The 23,496-nt window shown below is 38.7% G+C and overlaps 1 protein-coding gene across 17 annotated transcripts in view; it reads right to left on the reverse strand.

The window, feature by feature from the left end:
* NETO1 (neuropilin and tolloid like 1) overlaps positions 1-23,496 on the reverse strand; it is a 93,539-nt gene that overhangs the window by 47,038 nt on the left and 23,005 nt on the right. The gene's annotated exons all lie outside the window — the stretch shown is intronic.

Genomic DNA, 23,496 nt, shown 5'->3' on the forward strand with positions numbered 1-23,496 from the left:
ATTATACTCTGAAAATTTGAAGTGGGCATGCTTGATTCACTATTTCAGGCTATAGGTGGTTGAGGGTGATTCTCCTGACCTACCCTATATATCTTCAGTATGGGCCATGAGGATGTGGAGAGTGCATGTGCAGGATAAACGGGCACCGCTACTGAAAATCACTGATCAAAGGCGAGGCAGGGCAAATAATCGTAACAAAACTACTCAAGGAAGAGCTGTAACTTACTGCAGTTGCTAGTTGCGTTGTCACTTGCATATAAACAAAAACTGAACCAATTTGTTATTCATTTTTAAAAGATAAGTAAACCATATCATCTAGTTTCTACATGTAAAAACAGCAGGCTGCTAATGATAAATAAGGAAACCATTTCATTTGACTCATTAAATCATAAGTTAAAAATAAGCATTTAATTTTGCCCTGATTGAAAAACTGAAAAGCAGTAAGTATTCCAGTTTATATCAAGCAGCTGCTAACAAATTCCACTACTTACATGTACTTCGCTATCATGGAACTTAGAGAGAGCAGATCTTATGTACAAATGCACATAGTACACTAAACAGGGACTCAATGGATTTAAAAGCAATGGTAGCTAGGACTAGCACTTAGTTCTTTTGAAAATTATGGAGTGAGATTACTCTTAAAATTATTTCCAAAAATTTAATCTGTTCTCCACTCTCCAATGGAAGTATCATAATACTCCTGTGTAAAATCACAGAGCTTGCACAATTCAATATAGAATAGTAGGATTATTTTACGATATTTCATGTGGTTTTGTCACTTGGCATTTGAGGATACAAAGAAAATACTGCCGTAAAACTGACGACAAACTCAAACGATTTTAAGGGACAACTGAAAGCATGTTAAAGAAATCTCAGAAGCAATTCAAATATAGTAGAAGAGACCTGAAAAGAAAATATCTCTTTTGTGAATTGTACAAATAAGAGGACTGAGCTGTACTATAAGAAAGAGAAAAAGCTCCTGTAAGTGAAGCAACAGCCCGCCCACCCACTAAATTAAAAACATCACCATCTCAATCTAAATTCCAGTGGTTATTGGTGTGGGATGTTTTAAAGGGAATTTGTTCTAATGGCTCTTTTCAGTTGTACAGTCATACTTCAATTCAAAGAAATATCCCTACATGTTAGTTTATGGTACCAGGAAATCTTCAAAAGAAAGGATGTTGTGCTTTTACTAAGAATTCATCCTAGAGTACTTATGGAACTACCTGAACCAATATCAGAACTGTTGGCAGTTGTCTTTGAGAACTCATGGAGGACAGGTGAGGTCCCAGAGCACTCGAGAATGGCAAATATAGTACCTATCTTTAAAATGGGGAACAAAGAGCATCTGGTGAATTATAGACCAGACAGCCTACACTGATACTTGGAAAGACACTGGAACAAATTATTAAAAACAAACAAACTGTGAGCACCTTGAGGATAATAGCTTTATAAAGAATAGCCAGTATTGGATTGTCAAGAACAATTCATGCCAAACCAACTTAACTTTCTTCTTTGACAAGGTTACTGGCCTAGTGGATGTGGGGAAGCAGCAGACATGACATATCTTGATTTTAGTAAGGCTTTTGACACCATCCTACATTACATTCTCAAAGGCAAACTACGGAAATGTGATCTAGATGAAATCACTGTAAGGTGTGTTTGTTTGAAAAATTGTACTAAGAAAAAAAAATTGAAAAATTGAAAAATTGAAAAATTGTACTAAGAAAAGTAATTATCAATGGTTTGCGGTCAGACGGGGAGGGCATATCTACTGGGGTCCCATAGGGGTCAATCCTGTGTCCAGTACTTATCAATATTTTCATTAACAATTTGGATAATGAAGCGACGAGCATGTGAATAAAATTTACACATGACATCAAGCTGGGAGTAGCTGCAAGCACTTTGGAAGACTGAGGGTGAGAATTCAAAACAACCTTGACAAATTAGTGCATTGGTCTAAATTCAACAAAATGAAATTCAATAAAGACAAGTGTAAAGTCCTACACTTAGGAAGGAAAAATCAAACGCACAACCACAAAATGGGGAATAACTAATTAAGCAGTAGTACTGCTTAAAAGGAACTGGAGATTACAGTGGATCATAAACTGAATGAGTCAACAAAGTGATGCAGTTGCAAAAAAAGCTAATATTCTGCGGTGCATGAACAGCAGAGTTTTATATAAGACACGGGATGTAACAGGCCCACTCTACTCACCACTTGTGAGGCTTTAGCTGGAGTATTGTGGTCCAATTCTGGGTGCCACAATTTAGGAAAGATGTGAATTAATTAGAGAGAGTCAAGAGGAGAGCAACAAAAATAATAAAAGGTTTAGAAAACCTGGCCTATGAGGAAAGATTAAAAAAAATGGGCATTTTTAGTCTTGAGAAAAGAAGACTGAGGAGGGAGGACCTGGTAACAGTCTTCAAATACGTTAAGGGCTTCTATAAAGAGGACTGCGATCAACTGTTCTTCATGTCCACTGAGGGTAGGACAAGAAGTAATGGGCTTAATCTGTAGCAAGAGAGATTTAGGTTAGATATTAGGAAAAACATTCTAACTTTTGAGTAGTTAAGATTTGGAATAGGGTTCCAAGGGTGGAATCTCCATCACTGGAGGTTTTTAAGAAAGAGGTTGGACAAACACCTTTCAGGTATAAAGAAAAGGAGTACTTGTGGCACCTTAGAGACTAACCAATTTATTTGAGCATAAGCTTTCGTGAGCTACAGCTCACTTCATCGGATGCATTCAGTGGAAAATACAGTGAGGAGATTTATATACACACAGAACATGAAAAAATGAGTGTTACCATACACACTGTAAGGAGAGTGATCACTTAAGATGAGCTATTAGCAGCAGGAGCGTGGGGGGGAGAGAAAACCTTTTGTAGTGATAATCAAGGTGGGCCATTTCCAGCAGTTGACAAGAACATCTGAGGAACGGGGGGGAGGGTGCAGGGGGTGGAATAAACATAGGGAAATAGTTTTACTTTGTGTAATGACTCATCCACTCCCAGTCTCTATTCAAGCCTAAGTTAATTGTACCCCAGTTTGCAAATTAATTCCAATTCAGCAGTCTCTGATTGGAGCCTGTTTTTGAAGGTTTTTTGTTGAAGAATTGCCACTTTTAGGTCTGTAATCGAGTGACCAGAGAGATTGAAGTGTTCTCCAACTGGTTTATGAATGTTATAATTCTTGACGTCTGATTTGTGTCCATTTATTCTTTTGCGTAGAGACTGTCCGGTTTGACCAATGTACATGGCAGAGGGGCATTACTGGCACATGATGGCATATATCACATTGGTGGATGTGCAGGTGAATGAGTCTCTGATAGCGTGGCTGATGTGGTTAGGCCCTATGATAGTGTCCCCTGAATAGATATGTGGGCGCAGTTGGCAACGGGCTTTGTTGCAAGGATAGGTTCCTGGGTTAGTGGTTTTGTTGTGTGGTTGCTGGTGAGTATTTGCTTCAGGTTGGGGGGCTGTCTGTAAACAAGGACAGCCTTTCAGGTATAGTCTCTATTGACCAGGTCCAGCCTCAGCAGAAGGGGCTGTACGTGATGACCTCTTGAGATCCCTTCCAGCCTAACATTTCTCTGATTCTCTTCAATAGAAACCCTGGAAAACTTCTAAAATCATTACAGCTGGTAATAACCGTATACTGGTATTTAATCTTTGTTTTCTGTGTACTGTGTCTGAGATCCCTGCTGTATGCTGGCCGAGTGGAAGTAGTTTGCTAAAGGAAAGAGACACACTCCCGACACTTTCACATGGATATCTTAATTTTGTCTTACTTTTTTGGGTGTTTGTAGTGTCATTGAACTGAGAGTACAAAGTTTCTCTTTGTGTATGGGAAGCAAAACAAAAGAATGCTGAAAAGTCCTGTGAAAATTGAAATGATTTCATGTGTTATGTGACAAATTAAGCTTCATTAACAGAAACACAGCCCATTACTTGTGAATGAGAAATATGAAACAGTTATTTTAAAAAGACTGAAGTGATGCCTTATATATTTATTTCATTATATTTCTTATGAAATTGTCAAAATAGCTCCAACTTTCAATTTAAAAATGAGCTTTTAAACTTTCAAAATAAAATTGTTGGCCTCAGTTTGATTTCCGTGTCTCACCTTGCTTGATCTTGACCCACTTTTGTCATCAAAAATTAAATCACATTGTGCTCTGACGTACATCTTGTACAACTCCACTGACTTCAATGGGATTGTACAGTCTGAGTCAGGCAGCATTCAGTCTTACACATATAGGTTGCTGGTTTTTTTTATTCTTAGTTCTTTGATATTGATGTTTCTAAATGAAAAAATTGAATGGTATGAAAAAAAAATATTTCTTCTAGCCAACTCTTCAACTCTGTTTATTTGACCATAAGGGTACATAAGCCCCAAATAGCACCTAACACAGTTATATATTAGGCTGACCTACTCAGGCCATTGAGTCAGTTCCATGGGGACCAAGTGCAGAATGGATTGCAGGGACAGTAAGATCATGCCCTAAGCTCAGCTCTTGAGGGGAATCGAGAGGGACCAAGTCTGGGGTCCCCAACATTAAATCAAGACCAAAAATATTAACTGGGTGGGGATTCCTTGGGCGATATAAAAATTATAATAACTTCTATTACCATAACACTCAGAGGCCCCAGTCAGGGATCAGATGCTACCCACAGTACAGACACATGGAAAGATGGCCCCATGCCCAAAAATGTGGGGCCATTTGCCCTTTCATCTTCTGATCTACTGGCCAGGTGTTATCTGTCAGCCTTAATGAGCCCAGGACTTTGCTCTACTTCAAAGATCTGTTCATTTACAGTACAGCAGCACAGCTACGGCACTGCAGCTGTGTTCCTACACAGGCAGAAGGGAGCTTTCCATCAATGTAGGGATGTGTAGGGAGATAAAAGGAAGAATTCTTCCATTGACGTAGCTGTGCCTACAGTGGAGATTGGTCATCTTACATTACGCAGGGTGTGAACATTTTTCACAATCCTGAGTGAAGTAGCAAGTCAACTAAAGTTTTAGGGGTAAATCAGGTCTGAGCCAATAGATCACTCTTGGGACCACACAGACCATTTCTCTCCCTGAACAGCATCAACAGGGGAGCAAGCCACACATGTGAGAATACTGGGGAAGCACTGAATATACTGAGTGTCTCCTCAAGATCATATCCCATTGGTCAGGTCTCCTGGAGTAATGAACTCTGAACCTGGCCTGGGAGAGTGCTGGACAACCCCAAGGGCCTTATGCAGCCATATCTGAATGGTGTTAACCCTTCAGGATGGAGGATGTTATAGAGTATGGCTGAACTATGTAACTGCAGCCATTCTAATATCACAAAAGTAACAGGGCTCAGGATTTGGCTCATTCACTTTTTAGGCTTCCCTAAGAAAAGTGGCATGGTTGGGGTGGGAATAGTGGTTCATTGATGCCTACATATCCAGCACAACAGGCATCCTACAGTACAGAGATAGATGGCATAGGGTAGGCTGCCATAGCCAGCTGTTAGGTATTGCTTCTCTAAGATGGATCAGTTTACCCAGGAGTTCTGCTGAAGTCTAGCATATACTGCTGGTAGCAGTACATAGGTCAATTGGACTGACAGTGGGGCACTTGCCCTAGCCTATAGATCGGATTCCCAGGGACACACTTTGGCACATAAACTACATCCAGCCTCATAGCAAATTACTGAGGTTGTTGAGGGGATCGTGCCTGGTTACTTTATTGGAAGGAAAAGGCTGTCTCCCAATTGTGCTTTACAGGAAAGGATTTAGACTTTGGAAAACATTAATGAGAACCTATAAACAGCACAAGCCATAAATTCATCACAATCTCTAATTCCTTTGAAGGGCTACATATGAACATAATTAACCCATTGTAACAGTTTACAATAGCCAAGTATATTTACGAATAGCTGGGTGGATTCAAATAGCGCTGCTGTCATAAATATAAAGGGAAGGGTAAACCCCTTTGAAATCCTTCCTGGCCAGAGGAAAGCTCCTCTCACCTGTAAAGGGTTAAGAAGCTAAAGGTAACCTCGCTGGCACCTGACCAAAATGACCAATGAGGAGACAAGATACTTTCAAAAGCTGGGAGGAGGGAGAGAAACAAAGGGTCTGTGTGTCTATCTATATGCTGGTCTTTGTCGGGGATAGACCAAGAATGGAGTCTTAGAACTTTTAGTAAGTAATCTAGCTAGGTATGTGTTAGATTATGATTTCTTTAAATGGCTGAGAAAAGAATTGTGCTGAATAGAATAACTATTTCTGTCTGTGTATCTTTTTTGTAACTTAAGGTTTTGCTTAGAGGGGTTCTCTATGTTTTTGAATCTAATTACCCTGTAAGATATCTACCATCCTGATTTTACAGGGGGGATTTCTTTATTTCTATTTACTTCTATTCTTATTAAAAGTCTTCTTGTAAGAAACCGAATGCTTTTTCATTGTTCTCAGATCCAAGGGTTTGGGTCTGTGGTTACCTATGCAAATTGGTGAGGCTTTTTATCCAACATTTCCCAGGAAAGGGGGGGTGCAAGTGTTGGGAGGATTGTTCATTGTTCTTAAGATCCAAGGGGCTGGGTCTGTAGTCACCTAGGCAAATTGGTGAGGCTTTTTACCAAACCTTGTCCAGGAAGTGGGGTGCAAGGTTTTGGGAAGTATTTTGGGGGGAAAGACGCGTCCAAACAGCTCTTCCCCAGTAACCAGTATTAGTTTGGTGGTGGTAGCGGCCAGTCCAAGGACAACGGGTGGAATATTTTGTACCTTGGGGAAATTTTGACCTAAGCTGGTAAAGATAAGCTTAGGAGGTTTTTCATGCAGGTCCCCACATCTGTACCCTAGAGTTCAGAGTGGGGGAGGAACCTTGACAGCTGCCTAACCTGGTGCTGGCCCCGTAATGAGACCCGATCCCAGAAGGGACAAACTGAGGTGCCAGTGTGATGTTTCCAGGTCATGCTCCCGTGCCATGTCTGTGGAATAAGAGCCGCTTCATGCCAACGACAAGCTCTGTGGTAAAAAGGGAGCCTCAAGGGGAATTGAGAGATTTCACCTAGCTTCTCAGCTTGAATTGGGGCACCTCACAGTTTTCCTCCTGTACTTTAACAGGAACACTCATGCACTATTTCCCTAAGTCTCCACAAATGCAGACACCAGCTTTGAGTGTCCCCTTGTTCTCATCCCAATTTCGTACCTAGGAGGCATGGCAGAGCAGCCAAAAAGGAACATTTGATCTGAAGTGAAGGGTCCAATTGAATAGGACTGCAAGGGATCCCAAATGTGTATGAACCAGCCTGATGACAATATCTGCATTAAAGGTATGTATATTTGCCTCATCTTATGGCAGTACAATACACAGCTCAGTAGATTAAAATAGACATATTGCTCCTGAAAGTGGGACCAAGAGAGGTGGTGAAGATACCATAACTCCTACAGACCTTTGGATTCAAAGGCACTCTGAGAAATATTCATAGGCAAGAGAATACTTGTTAATTATTTCAGTGTCTAACGATGTTGGATTTTAAAAAGTTACAGTACGTACTGCACAGTAGAACCCTCTTATAACAAAGTCATTTCATACTCCCAAAAACCAGCATCACAGGACATGCAGCTTTACACTCCATCAGAAATAGAAATCTGCACATGCACAACACTGAAGAGTTCTGGACGGTCGTTCTACTTCACTGAGATGTAAATTCTCTCCTCCCAAACACAATATCTTAGTGGAAGAGACAAACCGCTATTCAACTCCTTGAGTTCATCTCTAGTTCTCAGCACATGTGCCCCTTGCAGGTTGCGGGAGGAAGGTTTAGCCAGCCCCATACAGTGAGCTGCAAGTGCAGCTTCAAACACTGTGGGCTGAAGAATATGCAGAGGAAAAGAAGCCCACCCTCATAGACCCCAGAAAATCTGCAGGGAAACCCAGATCCTCTGCACTGCTGTGCCCCTGGCAATTCAGCTTTCTCAGAAGCCATGCTGCCATTGACTCTCTCCCCTGTTGTGTTGTTGGTCACTACCCATTCTGCTACTGAATCAATTTCTGCTTTAAATCGTTTGGTGATTGAGAGCACCCTGAAACAGCAGCTCTCTAGCATATCTCCCCAAAGCTTACAAAGCCCCAGCAAGAGAAGGAGCGCACAGAACTATAAAGAGAGAGATCTGCCAGGAATTTTTTTGACAAAATGCCGTTTCATTGAAAAGTGCCAATTTGTCAAAATAAACTTTTTGCAAGAAAGGGTCCATGTCAACAAATTGTCTGACTTGAAAAAAATATGAAAAAGTTTCCAAATTCATTTAGACATTTTCTAAATGAAAAGTTGTGGTATTTTGGTTCAGAATTACTTTTTATTTTGGAATGTAACTTAATTTACATGATCAAAGGGTTAAAAAGAAAAAAGCCATAATCATTAGAAAATATTTCATAATTACCAAAATGAAACATGATCACCTCAGCAATGGCCACAGCTTAAGATGAGACATTGGACCGGTGGGCCACAGCTCTGAGGTGGCACCGTGCATTCTCTCTCTCTCTCTCTCAGATGCTTGGCTGGATGGTTCTTGCTCACATGAGCAAGGTCACGCTGATCACCATATGTGGGCTTGAGAAGGAATTTCCCCCCAGGTCAGACTGGCAGTGATCTTGAGGCTTCTTAACCTTCTTCTGTAGTGTATGAGTGCAGGTCACTTACCAGGATTATCTGGGTATATCTAATGTAAGCATTTCCCTGCCTTTGCAGGAGGCCTTGAGCACTGGTGCACCTTAGTCCCTCCTATTCTCTGCCTGTGGCCCATAATAATCTAGACTCCTGAGGGCTGAAATACTTTGGCATAATTTCAGTTGCTGGGTTTAACATGTAGCTGTTTGGTGGTGTTGGTGGCCTGTGACATACAAAAGATAAGACTAGATGATCTGGGAGTCCCTTCTGACCTTAAACTCTATGACTCTATTTTGATTGATCCACATTGTTTTTGTGTTTTGTTTCAGTTTGTCAGTTAACAATTTTTTTTGAGATTGACTTTTCGCCAAGTTCAGGATGGGAATGTTTTCTGAAATGTCAAAAATTCTCATGGAACAGGAACACCATTCCCTTTCCCCTCCCAGCCCTACATCTGAGGCATTTTTACTCCCTTCTACTCTCATTAGCTTCTTTTGGTGTTCAGCACAATAGAGGAGCAACTGGCACTGGGAATATTTTTACCTCATTCCAGTTCATGGCAACAAGGTATTTTTCTTTAACTCTTATCTTCCAGTAGATTGTGTAATTCATCTTAAATCTGCTCAAATACTTCATATGAACTTTACTTTTGAGAATGCAAAACAAAATATAACATCAAAGTAGATTAATGCTATTTGGGGAGGGTGGCATTAACCTCCTCCTTCCCAATAATTATGACCTCTAAAAGTGTGATTTTTTTCATCAGAATTTTGTAAAACAGAGTATTGGAGATACAGAACACCTTAAAATAGTTAAGTCCAAAGCAGACTGCAAAAAGTTACAAAGGGGTCTCACAAAACTGGGTGATTGGGCAGCAAAATGGCAGATGAAATTCAGTGCTGAAAAATGCAAAGCAATGCACATTGAAAAACATAATCCCAATTATACAAATAAAATAATAGGGTCTAAATGAGCTGTTACCACTAAGAAAGAGATTTTGTAGTCATTGTGGATAGTTCTGTGAAAACACCCACTCAATATGCAGCATCAGTCAAAAAAGGGAACAGAATGTTGAGAATCATTAAGAAAGGGATAGATAATAAGACAGGAAATATCATATTGTCTCTATTTAAATCCATGTTGAATTCTGCGTGCAGATGTGGTTGCCCCATTTTAAAAAAAGATATATTGGAATTGGAAAAGGCACAGAAAAGGGTAATAAAATGATTAGGGGAATAGAACAGGAGAAATTAATAAAACTGGGACTTTTTAGCTTGGAAAAGAGATGACTGAAGGAGAATATGATAGCGGTCAATAAAATCATGATGGTGTGAAGAAAGTAAATAAGGAAGTTTTATTTACTCCTCAGGACACAAGAATTAGGGGTCGCTGAACGAAATTAATAGACAGCAGGTTTAAAAGCAAACAAAAGGAAAAAGAAAAGGAGTACTTGTGGCACCTTAGAGACTAACCAATTTATTTGAGCATAAGCTTTCGTGAGCTACAGCTCACTTCATGCATCCGATGAAGTGAGCTGTAGCTCACGAAAGCTTATGCTCAGATAAATTGGTTAGTCTCTAAGGTGTCACAAGTACTCCTTTTCTTTTTGTGGATACAGATTAACACAACTGCTACTCTGAAACAAAAGGAAGTATTTCTTCACACAACACACAGTCAACCTGTGGAACTCTTTGCCAGAGGATCTTGCAAAAGCCAAGATTATAACAGCATTCAAAAAAGAACTAGATATTGTTCATGGAGGATAGGGACATCAGTGGCTATTAGAGATTGTGTCCCTAGTCTCTCTTTGGTGGAAGCTGAAAATGGGCAACAGGGGATGGACCACTTGATAATTGCCCTGTTCTATTAATTCCCTCTGATTCAGTGTGGCCGTACTTATGATCAGATACATGGCTATCCAGGATTTTATGAGTTGATTGTACATATGCTCATTTTGGCCACTTGTAATCCATGGGAATAGTTTAGAGAGAACTCATAATTATCTTAGAATGGATGATCTATCTGTATGCTCAGTGTTGTTACCCCTATTTTACAGATGGGGAAACTGAAGCACAGGGTGGGATGTGACTTGCCCAAAAAACATCCAGAAAGCAATGGCCCAGACAGGAATAGAATCCAGGTCCCCCAAATCCCAGTTCAGTGGTCTATCCACTAATCCACACTTCCTTCCAAAAGCACCCTTTCTACTTCAACTGAAGGTGAATCTCTTTGCCCTTAGCAATGCAGAGTAATTATGACACACAGTTGAACAATTTTAGTTAAATCCAGTGGGTTCACCTACACGTTAGCCAGTTTATTACAATACAGCTTAATGTTTGGTTAAATATCTGGAACTGAAACTTTCTAAATTCAGGCAATACATTCTCTATCATTATATAACGTACACAGGGTCAGCTTTCACAATACTGGAACAAAGGGATATATGTTAAATTAAAAAGCAACAATTTTAAAAACAGAAAAAGGAAATACTTTATCTAACATGTGGAATTATTTCCACAAATCATCAAGACCAAACACTTAGCAGTATTTTATAATATTTGATATTTATATGAAAAATAACATCCACATTTCCACTAGAAGGAACAAAATGAGATGTAAGAGATGTAAACCCTCATTTCATAGGATATAATGCAACTAGTAACAGCTTCAGAGTTCGGAAGATTCTTCTCCTATGGAAAAGTTCTTCCAGTTGTTTTCATCTTATGGTTTCTTTCCTCTACAGCATCTAACAAACTAGCCACTGTCACAAAAAAGATGCTGGGTTAGATGGGCCTTTCATTTGTCTGGTATAGTTATCCCTACTGCATAGCCCACTATGTATTTTGCTAAAATAAAAATCACACATAGCACAAATTGGCTGCTGCTTAAGCAATAAATAAATAATAAAACAAACAAACAACAATGTATGTAGCTCCCATTAGTACCAGTGGAAGATGTACGCTTGTACAACAGTGAAATAGACCTATAGTATAACTTCATATAGCTGCATTAAAAAACAAACAAACAAGAAAGTGGATTTTAAATTGAGAGTTCTTCAATCTTTTCATTCTGCAGACCACTTTGTTAGACAGACAACATCCCCTGTACCTCACAGCCTTTCCAAGAAACCAGTACCCACACTGCCTGGTTCTCAAACTGTTTCCTTTGAGGACCTCCACAGATGCCTCTGTGGACCACTGGAGCCCCATAAAACACAATTTGAGAAACTTGTGTTCTAAACATTAAAAAGTAAAAACAAAACATCCTAATTATCTAAAAAGAGTCTCCTTTTTCTTTTCTTTTTTTTTAAGTAGCTTGCCTATATTTCAAATTTGATTGCCACATTCTTTGGGATAATGGTAGGGGGGTAGACAATTATTTTTTACAGTTGAACTATTGTAATGCTCTCTCTCTCTATTGCAAACTGTTGGCCTAGGGGGTTGATCTTGCTGCTGCTGAATCAGAATTTTTATATCAGGTTCAACGGGAGTAGGATTGGGACTATAATCTAACCTGGATTTAGACATCCTGATTTCATTGCTTGGTTGGTGTAATAAACCTACAGCTGAAACTGGAAACTGACATTTCATTTCAGTTCCATTTGCAAACACCATAAAATGGCAATTGTGGGACAATATTGTCATTTGGAAAAAATGGCATCCATAATTTTTTTGGATACTCATCAACTATTATACATATATAATTTGCCTGTCTAATCCACTACTTTAAATTTAGTAAAGTAGTGGATTAGACAGGCAAATTATCTGCTCTTTGGTAGTGTTTACAAGGAAACTGAGGAAGGAAGCCCATTTTCATTTTCAGCATCAGGTCAAACATTCTAGTCCATCAGTGCGCTCAAGAGTTTTAAGTGTAGGTCAGCAGCTTATTCAGTGGGAAGGCAATAAATTAAATTTCACTCAACCAGATCAGGATTTTGGCGGCCAAACAACAGGATTTTTTTTCTAACTTGATCTAAAGGACCACAGTAATACTTTCACATTTAAATAAAACATTTAATTTAAAAGCACTTCACAAACTGTTGATCCATACATAAAACATCATTGTGATACAGCCAACAAGCACACCGCAGGCTATGTTTATGCTAAATATTGTTATGGTGTTAGAACCTATGATTCCAGAGAATCATAGCCAAACCTGGTTTTTAAACTACTAGGTCACCCTCACCCCAGTACACATTTCATATACATTATAATTACAATGTCTTATTTCAAAACTACTTTATACTAAAGTTTATGGTCAGTGCCAGTAATAACAATTTGCCTAATCCCTATAATGAAATCTATATATGACTTCTAGAACAAAAAACTTTTCCAGACAACTGTCCTCTATTCCCTTTTTTAATGTTCATGTATCGGAGAGAAAACAACTACAGTACAGAAAGAGGGTAGTGGCGGGGAAATACAAGTAGTAAAAGTATCATACAATCTTTTATTAACCCACATACTGCAACCAGCAGATCTGATAACATTGCCTCTGGAGCTTCAACTACTAGATAACATCTGGCAAATGATGTTTGTAAGTCCTGTTACACAACATCTTCTGGCTTTTCAATGTCATCTAGGGGACTGATATGTGACTAGAAAAACACATTTTACACTGCCTGCTTTTGTCATGTTAGTAAGGATTTTTAATAATAAATGTACAAGGGTGATTTTTTTTTTAATATTAGTTCTTTAAGATTCCTTGGCAGTACAATTTTTATAATCTTGTCCAGGAATTAAAAACTGTTAATGCAAGGCCACAGTAGGTATTAGATCTAGTCTTTCACTATCAATGTATTCGCATAATCTTGCTAAATCTTTAACATGTAATGACTTCTGAAGCAGTCTTTTTAAAATGCTGGTCAGGAACATTTTGTAAATTGCTTATATCTTTGAAATTTTTATAGGAATTTCATCCCCTTAGGATGTCTTTCTGAGTTGTTTGGTAGCAAGAGCTCTTATTAACCTAAACATTGCAATATTTCTTCTAGCCTAGTACATATTTTAGCTTGTACACTACAGCTCACCAAAGCTTAATTCTCAACAAATGAATTCCAGCACAAATATGCAAGACACTCCTTCCCTTTGAATAGCAGACCATGATTATGAAAACAGTGCAAGATCACATAATTAAGTCCAGTCATCAGAGCCTGACACTCTCAATTTAAAGAGGTAGCAAAAATATTTGTTGTATTGATTATGCTTTGCATTTTTAACATTAAATGGCTCTCTAAGGGAAGGACTAATGCTGTTGACAGTTATATTTCAGGTTTTATTTGCATACCACTGGCATATTCTGAATGAAAGTTTCTGTATTAATAGCTATAGCAATGTATTATACAAATACAATTGCCAATTCACTTTTCAGTCATATTGGAAGGACCACTCATACAACAATTGATGAGCAGTAAGCACATAAAATGGGTTTGTAGCTAAACAAACAGTTTTTTTCATTCATCTATCCCTTCTGGGCTCTGTGTTCTTTTTCTTTTTAAAGAATAGCGTTTCCTGAGCCAAATGCAAAGCTGGCATAAATGGGCACCATTCCATTATTGCCAAGGGGGTTGCACCCTACCTTGCAAGCAGTAAACATATCGTTGAGAGCTTTATACTTTGTCACAATGATCCGTGAAACTTTATAAAACTCACAATTGTATTAACATATTAACTGCTTTTTGAATTATTTTACCAAACTTTTATATTTCAACAGTAAAAGATGCAGGACAAAATTCAACTTGACTGAAAGTAGGTCCAACTCAATTGCTGACAATGGACTTGCACTTACTTACATCAGAGAAGAATTTGGCCAACCTGCTTGTCTGGAAATCTGCACAAGGCACTTTGCACCCATGACTTTAATTAGAAGAACTACAGAAAAGCTGGAGGAAGGCATTAAGAGGGCATGAGGAAATCTGCATGCCGGATGCAATAACCACTAGTCCCAGTTCTGATGCTTGCTTTAAATACCTGGGTGTATTTTTGGCCTTTAAAAATTATATTTCTACTTTTATTTTTTGTTTAAAATTTAGAATGTGTAATTACTAGTATATAATAAAGATTTTTTTGTAACCAAAAGGTTCAAATGAAAAAATAAAACTTACACAAACATAGAAGCATAAAAGATATAGATTAAAAATAATTAGAGAAAGGACCATGTCTTCCTAGATGTCTGTACAATGCTGAGCACAGGAACTATGCTTAGTATGTAGTAAATTATGAATAAATAAATGATAGATAATAGGTCATCTAGCCCAGCCCCTTCTAAATGAAGGATTGTTCCTTGCAGTTCAATATACTCAGGTGCTTTATCCATTCCTGTTTTAAATATCTCAATTGGCAATGCAATGTTATTCCAAGAAATACCATAGCTAGGGAAAGAATATAAAAGTCTACAGCAAAGCTTATTTTATATTCAGTTCACAAAATTCCAGTAGCAGGGAAAATAAATAAATACAAATTGTTGCTGTAATGAGTATCACTTAATTTTACAAATAATAAAAGCTGATGTACTAACTGTGTTTAGAACTAAAAAAAACCAAAAATCTAAGACAACAAATAAAGAATTTAGCCGACCAATGAATTTAGCTATAAAAACAGTTGCTGTAAATGCCACCTATTTGCAAGTAGAGAACACAGACAATTCTGAAATCTCTTTCAAAGGCTAGGATTTCTAGAAGAAGGATAGCATGTGAAGACAGACAAAGCAGTAACTCTGGTGATTCATGCACCAAGAAAATTCAATTTGCTCTCTCACACACAGAATAAACTGAACATGAGAATATGGAAAAGCTGGGGATTAAATGATTAAGTAGAACAAGACTGCATTAATGTATGGTTGTGAATGAAAAGGCAAATATAGTATGGATATGTATCAATCCATGTGATTTGAATAAAGCCATAAAACAAATTATTTGATGGAAACTGTTCAAGAAATGGTAGCCAAGTTTTTAGATACAAAAAATATTTTCAGAATGTGGGCCTTAATTTAGTCATTTGTCCTATTCAGCAAAGCACTGAAACCAATGTGCTAAATCTCAGTGACTTCAGTGGGAGTTAGGCACATGCCTAATTTTAAGCACATGCTCAAGTGCTTGCTAAATCACAGTCAGATTTAGTTACTTAGTTGTTTTAAGCTTAAGTGAATGCTCGTTGGTATTATCCCCAGGCATATAAAAAAGTCTTTCTAGACTGTGTCATTGATTTTCTGATTTGCTACACGGGTCTCAAAGGGCATAGTGAAGAATTTCGGCAAATTTTGCTAAGAGCAAAATAATGACACCAAACAAACTAATAGTTAAAAAAATCATTGTACTGAATGTAATTTGAGCAAAGATGTTTTAATTAGAGCTGGCTATGAAACTGTTTTCCTCTCCTGAGAAAATGTTCAAGATTTTATTTTTTTTCCTGTTCCACATTGGGATGAAAAACTGAGACCTTTTGAAATTTTAGTGAAAAACCAGAGAGAGAAAGTCATCCATCCCAGAATAGGCAATATCCCAGTGGTTAGTGTGCTCAGCTGGGATGTGATACACTTAAGATCAAGTTCCTCCTCTGCTTGATTTGGAGTCTAGACCTGAAATTGGGCCTCCCACATCCCAACTGAGTGCGAGGCTCTTGACTTTTCTGGGGGTCGGTGCCTCTCTCAGACAGGAAATTACATATTAGGCTTGGAAAACCTCCCAACAGAAGTTTTATTGAAAAGGACCTTTTCCTGCAAAAAAGTTTTGTTTTTGATTAATTAGAATTTTCTGATCAAAAGCAGTAATGTCAACAAATTTCAGACTATGTCTAGTCTTAATTTTATAACCCAGATTAATGAAAAGCAATTTTTGAAATACCAACACTTCTTCATGTTAAAAAGATCTTCAGATATTTTCAGGAACAAAAAAAATGATCTGCCAAAATTAAATTCAAAGCCACCTATAGCCAATAAATACTTAAGCGAAACAGTGGGAAATGACATTGCCTGGCATTAGGAAGACATACTATAAAAGGATGTCAGACTCTGGGACACTGCACTGAGGCGATGTCTGTTGTGTCATCCTGATATTTGGTACTTGACCCTTGCATGAAAATGCAGTGAATTACTGCGGTCATATTAACAGGTAGATCTTGCTAGCTACACCAGGATTTGAGAGAGCTGTGTCTGGACAAAGGGAACTAGGGTCAGGGGCTGGGGGGAGAGAAAGGGGAAACACATTCTTAAAACTTAATTGAACTTAGTTTTGGACCACAAACACTGAAATATACTCATCACAAAGGTATGTTTGTTTAATGGCACCATAGCAGGGCAAACTGACGGCTGTCTGGATGCCTTAACTATACATTTCCATACTCAAAATACACGGCACTGCTGAGACTTCATCTGGATTACTGTGGGCAATTCTGGTTTCCCACATTTAAAAAAGATAAATTCAAACTGGAACAGGTGCAGAGAGGGCTACTAGGATGATCAGAGGAATCGAGAGGCTACCTTACAAGAGGTGATTTAAGGAACTTGGCTTGTTTAGCCTCACCAAAGGCTGAGGGGAGATATGATTGCTCTCTATAAATACAAAAGATGAATCAACACCAGGGAGGGAGAGGCCCAATGTTGGCACTAGAACAAGCTGATATAAACTGGCCCTCAATAAGTTTAGATTTGAAAATTAGACAAAGGTTCCTAACCACCAGAGGAGTGGAGTTCTGGAACAGCCTTCCACAGGGAGTAATGAGGTCAACAATATCTAACTTGTTTCAAGACAGACCTTGATAAGTTTATGGAGGGGATGGTAGGATGATTTCCTACAATGGCATATGATCCATCTGCAACTACTATTAGCAAATATCTCCAACTGCCAGAGATGGGACACTAGATGGTGAAGACTCTAAGTTACTACAGATAATTTTTTCCCAGTCATCTGGCTGGTGAGTCTCACCCACAAACTCAGGGTCTAACTGACTGCCATATTTGGGATTGGGAAGAAATTTTACTCCAGGACAGATTGGCAGAAACCTTGGAGATTTTCACCTTCCTCTACAGCATGGGGTACTGGTTGCTTGCTGGTTTGAATTGGAGTAAATGACGGATTCTCTGTAACTTGAAGTCTTTAAATCAAGATTTGAGGACTTCAGTAACTCAGCCAGAGGTTATGGGTCTATTACAGGAGTGGGTGGGTGAGGTTCTGTGGCCTGTGATGTGCAGGAGGTCAGACTAGATGATCATGATGGTCCCTTCTGGCCTTAAAGTCTAGGAGCCTATGTTTCACTCTCTTTTAGATTTAACTTAAAAGCTTTGAATTTTCTTGGTTAGTAATGCTTGTGTTTGGGACAATAACATCCCTGTATATTTTTTTACCCTCAAGTTACTAAGATGTACTCTCAACCTTAACTCCCTGCTCGTAATATATATTAAGTTTGAGTATGTCTCAGTAATTTCTAGTTGGATATATTTATAGAGAGAGAAGGCTTGGCAAGAGGAAGGATAAATTGTACTTCGACCCTCATAGAGGAATTATGTGGTTAAATATATTAAAGATTGTGAGGTTCTTATATACTGTGGCAATGGGTAGATATGAGAAAGAGAGAAACATGATATATATCGAAATCTCTTACCAGCCATTTAAAGGTTTGTTTAAAAATGGTTTGGGGCAAATCCTGGTGCTACCAAAGTCCATGTAAAAGTTTTTGTGAATATGATTTGGTCTTTGTCTTTAGTACCATGGGAACTTAAATGTAATACTGAAGTTGCAAGAATTACATTTAGTGGATATTTCAACAGGTCGGTAGGCAGAGCCACACTAATATCATTAGTGAGACTGATGAATAGGATATTCATGTGATGCGGCACATACCTATTACTGCTTCCAAATTTAGTTGTGTTTCATATTGAAACAGAGAGCCCATTTTGAATATAGGTTTTTGCAAGGATCCCCAAAAGAGCTAAATCACATTGACAGTAACTGAGCCAACACAGGCAATTTAATGAATAAATTAGTGAGGACAATGTTTTGATAAAAGGAGAAAATGAACAGTTATCTAAATATTGAAAATGTAAGCAAAGGGCAAGAGATGCCCTGGGATGAGTGCTCACATAACTATATGTAACCGTTTTCTTAAATCATGCACACTGTAGGGTCACGAAATCCCAGAGAAAGTGTAACAAAGTTTAGAAGACAAATCTGAATTTGACAAACACTATTAATTGATTACTACAATAAATTCATGGGCATTTCAACACTATCAAACAACTAGGGTGGCAATTGCCTTTATAAAAGTCACTATGAACAGGATGTAGAAAGTCAGAAATTTTGACTGCTGGTAAAAGACTCCAATTGTCAGGTGTGGAGTTTTAGAAATTTTCTAAGTCTCACCACAGTTTGCACACATCACGTCCTTCTCAAAATAACCACAGAGTAATCGGAACCAGAATAGCTATTCAAAGTGAAACATTTGTCAAAGAAAGCTAATCATGTCAATAAGGAGCCATAGCTATCCCTGTTGGATCTTAAAAATTATCATAGTTTCAAGGTAACTACACCTGTATTTCCCTCTTCATGTTCCACCAAGGGCACCCACTTTAGGCTCCTTGGACAGAGACACACACGTCTCACTCACTCCTGACTGGGGACTTTAAGGTTGCACAGCTCCCCGCCTTACACTCTGATACCTCAGCAAGCCAGACTGCCAAAAAAAAAAAAAAAAAAAGGCCAGCACCTGTGCTTTGCTTTCTCTTTGAGGGCTAAGACCAGTTATAAGTTACCACACAGCTCTTTCTAATGAAGAACAGTAATTCCTAAGACAAAGAATTACAGAGAAAACAATAAAATCCCTACATGCATTCTAAAAAGCTCACTAGAGGTGACCTTAACTCCAACCTGGTAGGTTTTAGTCCTCCATAACCGTGTTTTCAGTGCTTACAAGTTCATCCCTCTTAAATCCAGAACCAGAACTTAGAGTGGGCAGATCAGTCATTTCTTTTTACTGCTTGGGACTTTGATCTTAGCCTTCTGTAACAGGTAATCAACAGACAATGACCCTCTCTTCTGGGCATGGTTTCAAAAGGCTGGGTACTTGCATAACCACAGTTGGGGAAGTTGCATGAACCTCTCCCTTGGGATTCCCCAGAAAAATCCACTTAACACTTATTGTTCCAAAAGTTCATACTTGTCCGACACATTTTCTGTGTAGTCTTTTGAACTCCCAGGTCCCACATCTATCATATCTCCCACCTTGAAGGGTTACATACAATCCTGACACAATAACACCTAAACTTAATTCAAAAAGATCTTTGTAGCATATTGCAGGAGATTATGAGTCTATCACATACATCAACAGAAGAACAGATGATAATGGAAACATGAACAAAGTCTTTATGTCCCACAAGACCTCAGCTATTCAGACCTAAGCAAATACCGGATTTACAAATATAACTGGAAGAAAGGCAAGGAGATTAAAAAAAAATTCTTTGGCAGGCATATAAAACCACTGTCTTCTAAATGGACAGCCTGACAACCAGTCCGTAAGAAAATTGAGGGCAACAGCTTAAAACGAGCAAGAGATATTACCCTCCTCTGCTCCTGCAGAAGGGCCACAATCATATGCGTAGAAAATAGACTGTCAGAAGTACAAGGGCAATTGTCAAGCCTTACTTGGAGCCTTTGCAGCATCTGAGATATCTGTTGATACAGGACATCATAGTGAAAATTGCACTTCTTAAAGAAGAGATAAGTGGGGGAGGGAAAAAGAACTGCCTGAGTTCCAGGAGAATCATTGCAGACATCCACATCACCAAGTGTAGAATTACCATAGACCACAGTAGTGCCAGGATGAAACAACAACATAATCATCCTGGAATAGTGCTGGTAAGGGCTATTAGAAAAAAGAAAAACTTGCCAGACATGGGAGTGATGTGAACTGTAACCAACTAAGCGATTTTGAAAAGTATTCAGAATCTATTAACCAAATATACGTTAGGTTAAAAGTATTGTCTTAAAAGAAATATAGTAACTTTTAAAAAAGGGGAAGGGGAGATGTCAGGAATGAAAATAGCTAGTTACTACAGTGGGAGTGACTATACTAATACACATGTTAAGCCTTGGAAAATATTCATTAAGAACTAGGTGTTTTCAGAAGCCTGAAAAAACAGACTGCCCAGGCTTCCCATACAGTTAATGCTAAACCATTCTTAATCACTTAGAAAACATTAGTGGCAAAATGAGAGTCAATGAGAAGGCACAGCACAGGAGAGACATGGTTTTAAAACAGAAATGGCCAACCCACAACATTAAGCTCTGTCTCCAGATTTACAAATTTACCACAAGCTCCTGAGCGGTTCAAATCTGGGGTTTAGCTTCAGGCCCACCTCTAGTTTGAAACTGTACTTAGCTATTATGCACTTTACTGACATTCATGCAGCAGGATGAAAGTGTTGACCCTTCCCCTCCCTGTATCTCCTTCCCCCTGCCAAAAAAATAAAAAAAATAAAAAAATAGGGAAGCAGTTATTATGTGGTGGATATTTTGAAACAGTGACACAACACTGCTGTGCCCACACAGCTCATTCTATAAATTGGATGTTTTTAAACATGACACCAGATGTTTTTTTCAGATGTATTTCTGAGTTCATGCAAGAGTTATTCTCTTTTGAAGTGTCAGACTGCTGATCTGAGGAACGGGGATACTATTCCTTTCTAAGTAACACCTAGCAACATGGTAGTATGGTTTCATATATTCGGCCAAACTCTACTCTATTTCCTAACTCTGGGAAAAGTTGGGTATCATACGAATCTTAACAGAAAAATGGCCCATCTAATCCACTGTCCTGTCTTCCAACAGTGGCAGATGCCAGATGTTTCAGAGGGAATGATCAGAACAAGGCGATTACTGAGTGATCCATCCCTTCCTGTCCAGTCCCAGTATTCAGGACTCAAAGGCTTAGAGGCATCCAGAGCATAAGGTTACACCCCTGACTGTCTTGGCTAATAGCCATTGATAGCCCTATCCCCCGTGAACTAATAGAATTCATTTTTGAACCCAGTTATACTTGTTGCCTTTCTCTGTACCTTTTCCAATTCTAATATAGCCTTTTTCAGTTAGAGCGACCAGAACTGCACACAGTGTTCAAGGTGTGGGTGTACCATGCATTTATTTAGAGGCATTATGGTATTTTCTGTCTTATTTTCTGTCTATCCTTTTCCTATTTGTTCCTTACTTTGTTAGCTTTTTTGACTGCCACTGCACACTGAGTGGATATTTTAAGAAAACTATCAATGATGATGCAAGAATCCTGCCCCTGCTTCACCCAAGGGTGAAATTCTACTGAAGATTGAGTTTTGGCATTGACTTAAATGAGACCAGGATTTCACCCAAGGTACAGAGTGAGGTCTGGTGTCTAAGACTACTTCGCTGTAACTTGACATTTGCTGTAGCTTCTCTTAGCACTGGAGTCACCGCCACAACGTATTTAGCCTTGGCCAAGAGAACAGTGTGAGAACTATAATTCCATACTGGGGGTGGGGAGGGGGGGCACTGGGGCAAGAAACTGAGATGTTGGAAGGTTAGGTTGGTGAAATTAACTATATTATAGTGTCAGGAAGGCTGCAGATCTCACAGTGGCTTTGTCTATACTAGGAAATTGCATTGTGTTATAACAGGTGTTAGCTAACTAATTGTTCATTGTAGACAACTATAGTCAGTTAACGTCATGCTATTAATGTGTCTTAATGTAATAAGTTTTCTAAACAAGACGAGCCCAAAGAGGTGCATGTGTGCACACCTGGAATGCAGCCACAGCAGCTCCAAGGTCAGGATGGAGAATGGGCCTGTGTGGTGCAGCTGAACACAGAGGACGGATGAGAGAGAATTTCAGAAAAGGTTTCAGAGTAACAGCCTTAGAGTAACAGGTTTAGAGACTGGGAGTGGCTTAGTCATTATGCAAGGTAACCTATTTCCCCTTGTTTTTTCCTACCCCCCGCCCCCCCTCAGACGTTCTTGTTAAACCCTGGATTTGTGCTGGAAATGGCCCACCTTGATTATCATACACATTGTAAGGAGAGTGATCACTTTAGATAAGCTATTACCAGCAGGAGAGCGGGGTGGGGGGAGGTATTTTTTCATTCTTTGTGTGTATAAAAAGATCTTCTACACTTTCCACAGTATGCATCCGATGAAGTGGGCTGTAGCTCATGAAAGCTTATGCTCAAATAAATTGGTTAGTCTCTAAGGTGCCACAAGTACTCCTTTTCTTTTTGCGAATTTCAGAAAAGTATACTACAGGGAAGGAGGAAAAGGCTCTGATAGTACAAGGGGAGCCATAGATGGGAGGAGTCAGTGATTGTCTGACCATGTTAAAATACCACCCTTTAAGAAATCAGCGGGTAGTCTGTACAGGGTGATCCTCCCTGGCATACGCACAAGTTGAGACACCAAAAACATATGCACAAGTTGAGACACCTTTCCAGCCAACATGGTTTAAGATCAAAATGTGCCAGACAACAGCAGCTTCAAAATGCTCAGGGCTCTAAAAATGGAGTACATTTATTATTCCATTTTCATGAAAATTTTGCAAACAAAAAAACATTTTAAAGAGTAAAAACACTGGTTTGTGGATTAGGAAGAACTCCACAGATTCACAGAGCTCCATGTAGGCCTCAACTAAAGCAGCTAGAGAATTAAAAAATAAAATTGAAAGGGTGGTGAATGGGTACATTTATTTAAAAAAATATACCTTACACATCTCAGAATGCTTCAACGTTTGTATAATCATCTTGCATTCTCAAGTATTTAGTCATAAAACATTTAACAAAAAAATCGGTGTAACTATTTTTTTCAGCCCAAATAGCTGAAATTTCAAAAGTAA

The sequence above is a fragment of the Caretta caretta genome, chromosome 2 (genome assembly GCF_965140235.1).
Source record: "Caretta caretta isolate rCarCar2 chromosome 2, rCarCar1.hap1, whole genome shotgun sequence".
Classification (NCBI taxonomy): Eukaryota; Metazoa; Chordata; order Testudines; family Cheloniidae; genus Caretta; species Caretta caretta.